A 14,230-nucleotide genomic window follows, 5' to 3' on the forward strand; every position below is an offset into this window, starting at 1 on the left:
TAAATGAGAATTTTCTCCCTTTTTTATTAACTTCCCCGACCCCGACCCCTCAAAGAAGTCAGCAAAGACAGACAGGTATGGAAATACTTTAATCCAGAGAGGAACTGGAGAGGAGTGAAGCTCAACTAATTTGTCATTTAATTTTTATTCTTTTGGGGTACAAGCATGCACTGCTAGAGAAAATGTATTCTGAAAGATCAGGGCGTAGTAAAAAGGAATTAAGTCCTAGGATTTGTTAACTGAGAAAAAGTGGAGAAATTTCTTTAATGTGCTTTAAAGTCATGGAGACATGTGTGGATTAACATTTCTGAAATCCTTTTGCGCATTTTTTTCACAAACAGTGTTGATTTGTTTTATTTTTTTCTTCAAGGGCAATAAAACCGTGACATTCATTCAAGGCTTAGTGCAGCCATAACTACAGATTAATGCGCTGGCTACTTCATCTTCATCCTGTCATCTCTGTGCTGCTTTATGGGGAAAGCAGGCTGACATGGTTATTAAATCTGGCAGCTGTGTTGTGTGCACATGGGAAGCAAGTAGAGCACAGCATATAGAAAATGAGTAGCTTTCAGATAACAGTCCTCTTTTCACTGCTGCGAGGCTTGAAAGGCAGCCTAAAAAGCTCTTTCTCTTCTTTGTAATCACATCGCTGGATCAGTGCGCAAATATCACAAATACAGTTGCAAATGTAAGTATTCGTTGCCTGTGTGGTGCTTTCAGATTGCTAATTAGGGTTTGTACCTCAGTGTTCTGCTTGAAAAAGCAGAGAGATGAAAGCTGAAAACATCCTGACAGGGAAAGCTGCTCTGCAGTATTGTTCTGGCTTTCAGTGGAAGAGCTACTGAGGGAAAGGGGTGCATGAAAGCTTTCCAGAACAAATAGTTTGTGCTTGTGTTTGTTGATTTTTGGGACATCTGCTTGCTACTTTGTCTGTGAGGGGAGAAGCCAAGCAAATGCAGGAGGTACTTCTGGAGAGATGGTTTTCTGCTTAGGTTAGATATTATTTGATATTACGGAAAGAAAGATACTTCAACAGTAATAGGACGCTTGTGAATTCATAGGGGAGAAATCTGCCATGGTATTTTTCACCTGGAATCTTTTCTTTAAAAATCCATAAATGCAGACCTGGACTTCTTATTAAGAAACTCGACAATAGCTTATTAACAGAAGTGCTGACAAATAGTCATCATAAGGGGCACCAGTAAGTTTGCATCTGACCTGATAAGAACAATGAACATAGCACGGTGAGCAATGCATGTTTTTCACTAATCTCACTCTGAACATGAAGACAGTCTTTATCTGCTATGTGGTATGAAGGCAGGGTAGTAAGGTGGCTGGGAAGCAGCGGAGTTGAAGGTTTCTCAGTGTTGTGGTGATACTGCAAGGAAGAGAATTGCTATTTGTTGGTGGGTTTTGGTCTCATAGTACTGAATAAACAGCATCTTGGTGTTTATTCTCCTTTTTAATTCAAAGCTTCTGTAGTGCATTGTCCTATGGAGTTTATGGCTAGTGAATTCTTACTGTGCTGTGAATGAAATCTGCTTATTGAAAACAGCCACGGATCAGTACCAAGTATAAATATCATATAATTGTACAAGAAGCGCAGGCTGTAGCCAGTTTGTGTTGCCATGTCATGTTTTTTGCTTTATGTACGGGTTTTGTTATTTCTTAGGGACCATTGTGGTACTGTAAGCCTTTTATGAGTTATGTGAAAATGTCATTATCACAGTTAACAGGTGACTGCCATTAAATGAGTAGGGAGAGAAGTATACATGTTGTGTTGTTTGCTGCACACAGGAGGCTAAACATTCATGGTATAGCCCCCTTGACAGTGCTGCTATAAGACGAGTACGATTGGTGAATCTGTTGATTATAAAATGCTTTTGCGATACGTCAGTCTCATCTTACAGATGTATATGTAGAAGTGCCTGTCTTCATTATAGCAAGTGAAAGGTGATTTTGGAGCTTCTCTTTCCTTCCTCTTGTCTCCTTTCCCCCCTCATAAACAGTCAGAAATTCATAGCTTTCCTGAAACTTAGCGGTGAAAATGGTCATTTTTGATGACAGCTGTGGAGCTAAGCTTCCCAAGCCTGAGTGGCAGCCAGCCAACTGCCGAGGCAAGTGGTGACCTTTCAGGACAATGTCTCTCACAAAAATGTCAAAATACTAAAATGGCAGACATCAAATGCCATGTGCGCAGGGAAGGGTTGTCAGCTGGCAGGCTTTCAGCTGAAGGCAGTTAATCCGCTGCTTGCCGGGATTAAACATTGAAAGCCCCTGCCTAAGTCTCTAACATGTAGAGATAATATTCATGTGTGTCCTGAATAATTTCAGAAGTTCTTCTGGGAAGATTTGGGATATGGATAGAAAATTTCAGAGGTGTTTTATTTAAAAATCTGCTCAGTCATCTTCCTGACGAATGTCCAGAAAAGCAGCGGTTTGCCTTTTCTTTTGCACTTTGCATTGCATACCAGTTTTCCTCCCAAATCTCATTCACAATGTAAATGGATCCTGATGAAGCCTAAGCAGAGTTCATTGATGCGCAGCAGGATGCTGAAATTCTGATAGTGATAGTGTGTGCACTGACTTTTTAGGCATATGCTCACTGAATATTAAACTATCCCCTGCAGTTCTTGGTGCTGCAGCCCCGAGCTGAGACCTCATTTGCTATTACATGCATCGATGCTTTGTAACTTTCTTGGAAGGCACTGAGGTGTGAGCTTTCCTATGCTTGCTGGTGTGTCAGCTTCTCAGATACCTTTACCCCTGGTAAACAGATCTGTGACACTGCGATTGCCTGCCTCGTTGGTTTTCCCCCTGCTGTGTAAATATTTCTGGGAGGTGTGAAACTGCCTGATCCTTTACCTCAGCCTGTAGGAAAGCCAGGCAGTGTGCATAGCTGATCAGGGAACTAACCTGTTCACCTTGTGGTCGACCCCACTTGGAGAATAAGAAAGAATACACCAGTGACTGCACCAGACCAGTCTTGTCTGGCCAGTTTGCAACTGGCCACAGTTCAAAAGAAATCTCGGTATTCTCCAGGCAAAGCATAGGGTGAGCTGCCAACACAGGTAATCCCTGAAAAGCAGCCAATGGCCAGGTTTGATGGTGCCAAATCCATTGTTACTACCAAGATGCTGAAAAGGAATATAGTCCTTTCCAGTATTTCTTTCCTTTTTACCTTCTCTTTCAAGACAGGTGTTGTGTTTCACTCCAAGTTCTTTCTCTTACTACAAGCAAGCAAAATTTTATAACTGTGTTTTAGTGTTCTTCACTTCTATTCTTAGAGGAAGTGTCATATCGTCCATTCCCCTCTCCCCCCCCCTCCCCCCCCCTCTTTAAAACTGGGAACACTGCATTCCATTACGACCTTCTGTCTTCCGTAGTCATAGGAAAGAGTAAGTCTCCATGTTGGTCTTTCCTTTTCAGTCAGTATTCCGTGATCACTCCTCCTCTCTCCTATTCCCTACAAGAAGAATTATGAAGCAAACGAGGTAGGTAAGGACATATTCCCATAAACATCTTACAAAAATTAATCCTTCCTCCTGCCTTTCCTTTCTCACTTCTTCCCATGTTTAAATTTCTGCCTGCTTTGCCACAAGCATTTCTGTGATTTGAGACTTACTAAGATGTAAAAACCTGTCTGGAAGAAAAACATTATGCTCATCTAGTTGAGGGATAAAAAGGTAACTGAGGTACCAATTAACCTAACTTAACACAGATAGCTAGCCTGAGTTTTCAATTTTGATATTAAAACAGCAAACCACATGTAGACACAATCTATTTAATAATCCCTGATATAGTGATAGAGGGATGAAAAGTAATACAGGGATGCTGCTGTTTCTGTGGGCTTTGCATGAAGAAACAAATCTGAGAAAAATAACAGCAGCAGCTGTAATTTCTTTTAAATCCAATTATACAGGGCTTGGTTGTTTCCTGAGCAGCTGTACAGTGTCAGATCAGTTCATCAAACATCAGTCATTACGCCTGATATGAAATTCTCACTTGCACCAATGGTATTATCATTTTATCCTGCATTTATATTATTTATCTTTACTATTTCTGTAGCATCTAGCAACACTTCTAATGGAAGGCCAATGAGCCAGGTACTGTATAGAAACAGAAGGTAATCCTTGCCCCCAGATTGCTTGCAAGCTATATTAAAAATAAAGCAAAACCCTCTTATCATACAGTTACCAAGTTTCTTGTTTGGCTTTTTATCTGAATTCAGAATACAAATGTCATTAGTATATTATAACTGAATTAGTTGTCAGGATACCAGAGTTTGCCTAGACATGGGCTTGAAATTGCATGTAATTAAAGTAAGAAAATGACATACACTTACTGTGACCTTATTTCAAAGCCTTCTTACTGATTTACTTGGAGTATCTCCCTTAGGCTGCTAATGTTTCGCTATTAAGTTAATAAAGTATATTAGTTGAAATTAACTCGACTGACCAAAACATGACTATAATTACAAAATAGTTGTGGGCCGCTGGTGAAGATTCCCATTACAATCATTAAGACGCTATTGTCAATTACTAAGGTAATAAGGCTCGTGATAAACTTAATTACTAAGGTAATAATATTCATTATTAAGTTTAATGAGGTACATTTACCTGCAGTTATTTACAGGATCTATATTTCAGTGTTAATTGTTGACATGTAATAGCACCGACATGACACATGGCTGTCAGACTTAATTGACTCATCATGGATTATGTACTGTGATTCTAGTAGGTGAACAGGGGGGATCATAATATGGGATGAGAGTCTTCCTCTGTTTTTTCTGTAAGGCCAATTTTTCCTGTTACTCTGCTCCTTACTCATCTTACAAGAAGATTTCAGGAGCAGTCACATAGCTGTTAACATCACCTCTTCTGCTACCTTTTGTTTGAACAGGATGGTGTAGGGTATGCAGTAGTTTTTAAACCTGTAAACTATGACTGAATCTGCCATCTGAAATCAGTCAGAACAAATCTCTAGTTTACAAAGCCATACTATAATACACTCTTCAGTTCTGAAAATATTTAGTTTATTCAGTTTGTATGCTCTTCAGATCATCCATGAGGCAAGTCTGCAGCATGTGAATAGTATCTATAATTTAACTGAGCAATGTAACTGATATAACTGAGCAAAAATTTATGATTATTCTTTCTGGAAATTTATATTGCACAACCCACTATGCTTTCTAAGTGCCATTTTTCTTATGAGGTCATAAACCTAGTTGTATATGCAGGAATAAAAAAAAATCTAAAGGATCCCAGAGGGCCAAATTGCAGCTTGAAACATCTGATACCTTGTATTTCCCAAGATTTTATAATTTCAGTTTGAAACTGAACTTTACAATAATTTCTCTTTTTGCATTGACACTACAACTTGTATAACCATGGTGACATATTAAAACTAACCGTGGGCATTGGTGTCAGCCACAATTTAAATATGTTCTGACAGTGGCACCGTTGTCCCTTCCATAAAGCAGTTGAAAGAATCTAAATGAATGCAAGCTGCCAAACATGAAGGGCTATTGTAATCATCAAATGTCTTTTTTGGGTTTTTTGCATACAGGGAACAATGAATAAAACAGTCTGAAAGATTATTTGGCAGCATGCAATTAATCATAAATCCAGCTTGATCTGGATGGGTAAAGCAGTAGTTTATCAATCTAGTTAGCTAGTACTTTGAAAGGGTTTTGCCGAACTCGTTAGTTCAGTAATATTAACACAGGTGCCTCTTTTTTGATGAGACAATAATATGATTCCAAAATGGATAAGCTAGAAGGTCAAGGGCAAAATAATTTATCCACAGGAGTGGTATGGATTACTGTTAAGGACATTCTGAAATCCTGTCCTATCATTCATGTATTTCAAAGCATTCCTAAAAGTAATGACCTAATTTTAAAGACAGTAAATCAGAAATAACCAAATCATAGCAGTTTGTTTGTCTTTTAGAAAGATGGATAGCCTTAATTTAAAGGCTTCAGTACTTTTGAGTCCCCTTTATATATCTAGGGGAGTCATTCAAACAAGTTTTATACTTTTTTTGTTCTGTTTTCCCCCTCCCCTTCAGTTCAGTGGGAATTCACTCACACAAGGGGCCTTTTCAAGAACCAAGAGGGTCTACAGACTGCAAGTGAGCTACCTCTGTTGAATGTGTTATAATGAACCAACTTCCGTTCTTCTTTGGGTGGAGATAGTTTCACTGAAAACTGTGTCTTTGGCTGTGCCTTGACAGGTTGCAGTGAAGTACTTCCTCCTAGGTGGCAGGGCTAGTTTTTTGAACAAGGAGATTGACGCTGACTCCCTTGATGTTCAGAGTGTTGCCCTACTGACATATCTGAATCCATAGGTTGTTATAGCTTTGTTGCAGTATGTGTAGCACTCAAATTTTAAATTATTCCTTAGTTAATGCTGAGGCATTAGGTAATTGCTATGTAGAAGTGAAGCAATGAAGGCGAAAATTGATTAAAGAATTAGATCAACTAACACCCATATTATGTTAGCGTGTTTGGAGTTCTCAGGTCAATATACATATTAACCTTAGGCCAAGACATAGGCATCCTATAAGTGAATGTAACTCGTACTGCATATTCTCATGGCAAAATTTTACCCCAAAGGGGCTTCCAAACATAAGTGTTCCTACTGGGTGGAATAGCCAAAGTATTCTTTTTCTCCGTAAAATTAAGATTGTGTGAATTAAAATAAGAAACAGAGGATCTGTTCAGCATTTTTTTGTTTTTTAAGAGCATGTTGAGAGTTAACAGAGTGAAGCTTTTAACATGGATAGCTTTACATAGTGCTTATAATGAACACCATGCTGTTGACATCGTAGGTCTTCTAGAAATCAATAATTATTGATGAGAAAATAAATCCTTACTTTCATTGCAATTAGGAGGCTCATGATGGTTTGCTTTGGTTCTGACCTTGATTGTTCATGCACTGAAATAACAGTTGCAACTAATTCCTTTTTCCAGAAATGTTCAGTTGTCGGTCAGCATCAGAGTGTAGATAAGGGAGGACCGCCATGTAAAACACTTAGTTTTATTTGTTGGGAAGTATGAGGTTATCCTCTTGGGGCAGCAAAGGGCTGCATCATTGGCTTAGGGTAATGCTTCTAAAATTTTTTTCTGTCCTTAAAATGTCTTCTGGAAGGTTTTGTTTTGCTTTGTTCTTGATGATGTGAGGGCAGTTAGATATAGAGAGGACCTCACCTGATTGCAAGTGGAGGGCAGAGAGAAGAAAGGTTTTTGATGCTCCTTGATCCTCAGCCAGCTAGCCCTAGGAGAATCAGAGCTGATGTTATGCAGCCCTGATTTATGGAGCTGGGAAAAGATTGTTTAGATACTTCAGCAGAAGAGACCCCACACTGCTGTGACCCTGTTGTCTGGAAAGCCTTCTCCTGTAACAATACTTCCCCTCTGTTTGTCACTGAGGGAAGTTTTAGTGTTGCCAGAGCAACAGGTGGCACAATATCGCTATGTGATCTTCTGTGCTTCTGGTGAACTATCTAAATAAGGGTGATTATATAGAGAGCTCAAGACAGCCCTTCAACTGATTGGTTTAATCAGGTATGGAGATTAGAAGTAGGTGTAGGGCTGCCTATCACACTGACAGTGCAATTCTCTAGGTTAATGGATTGCTGTCTCTTTACAGGTCTGTCTGTCAATGGGTATGTGTACAAGAAGTCGATAGTGGTTTGTTTATCTACTGATTCAGAACAGATGCTCAAATAGCACAATTTTCATGAAGGAGGAATTGATAAAGAGTGCAGCTGGGGTGTGGATGGTACAAGAAACTCCATCCATCATTTTCCAAAAGGCACAATGAATGGCTTCATTGTTGCTACTAACAATTGTTGGCCATTTTGTTTACTATGAACAAAGTATGATCCCATTAAAAGCCAACTCGGAGAAATACAGTGACAGGGGAGTCTCTTTTTTTTCCCATTCACTTGGCTTCATTCACTGAACAGATTCCACTGGCTCTGTCTGGACCAAGTCCTTCCTTTGCTAACCTGCAAAGCCTTCTTCAGCTGCCTAACACAGTTGTAAATAGGGAAGGAATAGCCCTGACATTGAGGAAATAGTGTTAGTACAATATGCAATAAGAAGAGCAATATTTTGTGTTGGGGAATTTTTGTAGGGCTGTATGTAAAGGTACTGTCTTAGGAGTGAGGTGCCCATGGGAATATGTATCCTCATACCAGAGAGTTTCCTTCAGTGCCTTGTGAATTCTGTCCTCTTTTGTTGAACTGAGTTTGATGTGTCTTGTTTAATAACTTCCTCTGGTCAAGGTTTGTCCTTATGGCCATCGCTGGTGCAACCCTTTATGTGAATTTGACCACACTACAGATAAATCTAGAGGACTTTACAGAGTATTTAATATCTTTTTTTATTTCTTGGAACAACATACCTCCCTGAGTGGAGTTTCTGTTTTTATCTCTTTACGTGTAATCATCTGTCTTCCTTTGTAATTGTTGATTGAGGCTTGCTACATAGGAGAGGTGAATGGAGAAGAAAGAACTTTTCAGAAAAGAAATATGTGCAGTGTTTGGTCTCACCTAACCTCTTCCAGAGGTTTTTTTCTTTGTCTTTAATCAAAAATATTGTGCCCAAATCCAGGTGTGTGTTATTCTTATAAATTATAGATGTTATAGTGGTTTGTAGATGGAAAAGAAAAACAGTTGGAAGTGGACCCATTGCCTGTTTTTACAATGAGGACACAAGTCTTGAATTGGTGTCAAAAACTAGTGTCCCAAAGCAGGCTTTCTTTCAAATATTACCCTTGTAGCAGAGGTGGTAAATGGTACCCTGGGCTGCATTAGGAGAGGTATTGCCAGCAGTCAAGGGAGCTGATCCTTCCCTCTACTGACACTGGTGAGGCCACACCTGGAGTGCTGTGTCCAATTCTGGGCTCCCCAGTATATGAGAGATGGACATACTGGACGGTCCGGCAGAAGGCCATGAAGATGATGAAGGGATGGGACCTCCTTTCTTATGAGGAAGGGCTGAGAGAGCTGGCACTGTTCAGCTTGGAGAAGAGAAGGCTGAGGGGGGATTTTATCCATGTGTACAAACACCTGAAGGGAGCGTCTGAAGAGAACAGAGCCAGGCTCTTTTCAGTAGTTCCCAGTGACAGGGCAAGGGACAATGAGCACAAACTGAAACACAGGAGGTGCTGTCTGAACATCAGGAAATGTTTTTTCTCTGTGAAAGTGACTCAGCACTGGCAGAGTTTGCCTGGAGATGCTGTAGTCTCCATCCTTGGAGATACTCAGAACCTGACTGGACATGATCTGAGCAACCGGCTGTAGGTGGCCCTGCTTGAGCAGGGGGTTTGAAGCAGCTGACCTCCAGAGGAACCTTCAGCCCCGAGTGATTCTGTGGTTCTCAGATTCTGTAATTTTGTTAATGAGTGTCAAATAAAACTAAACATAAATAGCTACAAACATACTCATATCAATACATCCTCAGCATAAAAAAGGTAAATCAGAGTGTCAGTGGTGTGCTACACAAACCATAGGGAAGAAAAGAAAGCAAGCTGCCTATATGACATCAAAAATTCATCTCTCAAATGAGTGTGCATCAGGACACAGTGGTGTTAGTGTACATATTCATGTAATTCTAAAAAAGATAGTCTCTGGAATAAAGCCTCTCCCTGTTGTTTAGCGTTCAGACTCCTACTGCAAAGGAGAGGATTTTAATGGTTCTCAAATAAAGGCACTGAAGTTTTTACATGCAAAGCAATCTGATTTTTCTTAGTCTTGTTCTCAGAAATAACTCAGTGATTTTGGCTGATTTTTTTTTAATGGGGCAAACATCTAGAATGAAAAATTTCACCCCAGTCACTAAAGACTGTCAGTCTATTAACTGCTGAAAGCAGGAGCACTTAATGGAGAAATATGAAATTACCATGCTTACAGGTGATACTATCAAAATGCACTAAAAATGGATAATTGACAACAAAATACTTCTCTGGGTAGACACCATGGCACTCAGTACCTCCATGTAGCAAGGAGGTTCCTCAGTATAGATGTAACAAGATTTCTTAGAAAAAATCTGAATGGTAATTCATTCTGTTGAGAATGGTATTAAATATCTCTAGATTCTTCCCCTTCTAAAAAGTGATATTGGAACTTGCTGTAGAGGCTGAGGTTACTGTGGGTGAGGAATGACTTGAAAGGCAAAAAGATTGGTCCATACATCTTCAGTTTCATTTTTTTTAGAATGCTACTGGGAAAATTTAACTTTTTCCTTTATTCAAAAGTTAAACAGATTTTTGAATATGCATAGTATTTCCTTTTTAGTATCCTGTTATTCTGAATTGTGCACATTACTGCTCTTGAATCCTCTGGTATATCAAGGGGTTCGCATGTGTTTTGTTTTAGGCATCATATCTAGGGATGCCAGTGGGACTGCGTGCAAGATAAACTTCCTTTCTGGCTGACTTGTGCCTTTTGCTTTCTTTAACCTGTCCTCAAAATGACCAAGAGCTACAGCTTTAAAATAACTGCATTAACACAAGCAATTGCTTAATTTTAGCAATTATATTGCAATTATCATCACCACCTCCTGTGAGGTCTCTTTTGACTTGAGCTTGAGTCAGAAAGCAATCAAGAGCAAGCAACAATCCTTTCAAAGCAAGAAGCCTCATTTAAATGTGCCATATTGCTGATATTGACAAGCACACAGAAAAGCCCAAGTGAATGCACAGAAATTTTCAAGGCCTGCTGTTCATCCAGACACTGGGTACTATGCAGTATTGCTTCACAACAGGTTTTGTTCCTTACATGCAAACAGAATCACAGCATGCAAGCTATAATTTAATCCATGTCGTAGACAGGGTCAACACAAAGGCCTTGGTAGAGCACTGGGCTTCAGTCAGGAAGCTGTGACTGTTTAAACAGAAATCAGGGAGTCCTTGCTCAAGGAATGAGGCAGCATATTCATTACTTTTAGACCAGTAAGAAGACTGAATGCTGAAAGAGGTGGGCTTTTTTTAGATGAAAGTTAAAAGAGTAGAACAAAAAGCAGACTGAAATGGAATTGATTTCATGTTACTATAAAAACATCATAGTGATATTGGATCCAGGTTATAGTGATTTTAATTTTATTTCATTCTGCGTATATTCAGATCTTTACTAATTTAGATAGTGTTGGTATTGCTTTTGCATATACATTTTACTTTATTTATTTGCTGGAGACAGAATATACAATATCCCCAAACTTTGCTAGCTAGGTAATACATCAAAAAACTTTTAAGTTCCTCCCTCCTCCATTAACATTTGCAAGGAATCAATCTATACATTTTTGTTTGCAAATAAAAAGATATAATTTGGTTGATTTTAGACTCACATTGAGTAAAAAATTAAAAATCATGTTTAATTCTTAGTCACGTCCTTTGTACTTCCATATTAATTATGTGTATGTTCTTATGTAAATTTCCCCCCGTAACTTACAGTTGCTATATAAACATACAATCTCATAAAAATACTTTCTTATGGACAATATGTTTTAAATATGTGCAGAATGCATAACAAAATTTCTGAAACATTTTAGCATTCTGTGAATTCCTTTTCTTTTCAAGTCAGTGAGAGCATATTAAACAGAGCTCCGTTCTATCAGTATACATTAGTTTAGCAGGTTTGCTTGAGTTTTGTAGACTATATAGAAATTTGTGATAGCATTGGTGCTTTCACTCTGCAGTGAGCCATTTGTCTACAGACTTGTTTGTTGTTCATGCCTTTAATAAGAACCTTTGTACGCTCAGTCTGCTGAGATTGTCTGTTACCCGTTTTTACCTAAGTTCTTACATGTGTGATTGACTGAAGAATTACTCTGGGATTATTTTGACCTTCAGTTCAGTTTTCTTAGGCTGCTATAAAATGGCATGACATAATTAAATCCAGACATGGGGGTGGTTTGGTTCTGATTACATGACAGTTTTAGCCATATGCTGCTTGGATCAGGGGACTTTAATTGGGTTCTCCTGCATGGTTAGAGTTTGTAATGTCTTTTGATATTAAGGTCTTCTTTCTCTCTCCTGCTGTTCAGAATACCTCTATAACAGCTTTGCTTAAGAACTAGCACAGCCCTATTTTTATAGGGGTATGGGTAATCACCAGGAACATCACTTGAGAACACCTGGAATTCATCAAATTTCCCTCTTACTAGCCCGTTATATGAGGATACTGAAAACGGACTGTCGTGTTTGCTTGCAGGCTTCTATAAGTACACATCACCATCCTTTAAATGCATTTCTTCATTCAAGTGAATGATTCTGACCTTTGTTGTGCCTCTGCACTCCATTCCATTCCAAGTGTTTAAATTATTTAAGTGTTTCCGCATGCTGGGTAACTAGCACACTTTCTCTAGGCTTGCTGGGTAGAAAGGGGGTGTAGAAATAAGCTGGGTATAGCATCTTTCTTGGTATCCCACTCCAATTCAGCAAGCAGGCACACGACATAAACCACATGGATAGTCTCATTCAGGGAGAGGTAAACCGCTGATCTACATTGGGAGTGGGAAGGACAAGTCACATCTGCACTGTGAGGCGCAGACCACTCTGGCCATTATTCAGGGTAAGTGTGTGTGTAGGGAGTTAATTCCTTTTAGCTCCTGGTTAAATCCATGGCTGACCTCATTGATGTGACAGTGAAATCAGCGGGAGTTCTCATATGCATGAAAGAAAGGCATGTATTAAAGTGCTTTCTTTGAATCAAGGTCACTGCATTGCTAATCTGAGCAATTTTTCCTGTGATGGGCAAATGCATTCTGGTCTCTGAGCATCCTTTGCTCTTGTTGATGCAGAGGTTTGGTTCTGTGCCAAAGAAGCAAGTGGGATGTTTGCTGCAGAGTTCAAGATGAATAGGGTTTATAATGGGAGCAGGAGCCACTGCTATCTTGAAGGCAGTCTTTTAATTAATCATATCTATTTGTTGTATGACAAAAGAGTTATTTTGAATATCTCCCTTGAGTTCTTCTGTATGAGCAGCAGTATCTCAGCCAACACAGAAGTGTGAGGAGCTGGGGATGCTATTTCTTTTTGCTTGTGAACAAGCCCACATTGTAAAGGTCATACCTAATAAGGGAGATGGTATGTTTTTTCATACTGATTTATCTGTTGAAAAGATACTGCTGGAAATGTTTATACTACTAGAAAAGAGTTCCTTGGAGACAAGTCATCTTGTAATTTGAAATTAGGGTGGATTTGTGTGCTGCTGTTGTCAGGGGCTCTTTTTGGAAGCACCTGAAACTCTGAATGTAGGTCTGCTTGAAAGCCAAAACGTTTGTCCTTCTGAAATATTTTTGTGAACTCTAAAGCTAATGATACCTAAGGAGTATTTCAGTACTGTTTGGAAAATCCCACTAAAAGTGCATGCATCACCCCTGGACAACAGTGGAATGTAAATGTCATATCTAGATTCACTCACAGAATTTAATAGAGAAATGCCTATAGTGGAGTATAGCATGGCTCAAGGTAGCTTATAGCCAGCTTGGGCATAGAAGCACAGTTATGGCAGCATGGTGCCCAAGACAGGCTAATTTGCTTCACTTCTTGACTGAGTTCTCTAGTACTTCAGCAACACATGTACTAGACAGATATTTTAGTGCTAGCTTTGATATTTCTTGCTACCCTGCCTGTCACAGTGCAATCTAGACAAACCTTGAGGCTCAAAACCTCTCAGACTACCAAACCGCCAGGTGAGATGTGAAATTGAGGCCCTTAGTCTGCAAGTAAGGTAAAGCACACCTACATGGCAAATGAAAGGCATGTGCAAAGAATAGTTTGTACTTGAAAGGCCTCCTCCAAGCCCTGTGGCAACTGCGGCCTGTGAACCACCTCTTACCAGGCCACAGGAGGAAATAAGGAGAAAACTTGCAAAGGTGAAATTTGAGGTTGTAGGGTTACTGTGCTCTACAACCCCAAAGTTAGTCTTTACCCACAGTGGATGTATTTTTGGAGGCACCTCTCCTTTTGTTAGTGTATTTGTGTTTTATTTAGAATGAGTGACCTTAAAGGCGGCAGGAAATTTTAAACAAAACTTATCCTGCCAAAGCAATTACCCTGTTTATTGGCTTTCAAAGGATGCATTTCTCAAGTCAATAAGGATAGGAACAGTTTGTATGTCCAAAATGTCATCAGTGAGAGCTTCAAAGCACTATAAATGTATCCACACAGTATTTCTGTGACATAGTATTAGCATTTTATATATTTATATATATTTATAT

At 39.3% G+C, this 14,230-nt stretch overlaps 1 protein-coding gene across 9 annotated transcripts in view; it reads left to right on the forward strand.

The window, feature by feature from the left end:
• Positions 1 to 14,230, forward strand: part of TRIM2 (tripartite motif containing 2) — a 129,178-nt gene that overhangs the window by 36,013 nt on the left and 78,935 nt on the right. For 2 of the 9 annotated variants that reach the window (XM_080384892.1, XM_080384895.1), the window contains exon 1: positions 696 to 1,244. The exons of 2 other annotated variants lie outside the window; for them this stretch is intronic. The gene's annotated coding sequence lies outside the window, so the exon portion shown is untranslated. 5 more of the 9 variants (XM_080384898.1, XM_080384897.1, XM_080384890.1 and 2 more) reach the window with 5 other exon arrangements.

This window comes from Falco punctatus, assembly GCF_963210335.1.
Source record: "Falco punctatus genome assembly, chromosome: 1".
Lineage (NCBI taxonomy): Eukaryota > Metazoa > Chordata > Aves > Falconiformes > Falconidae > Falco > Falco punctatus.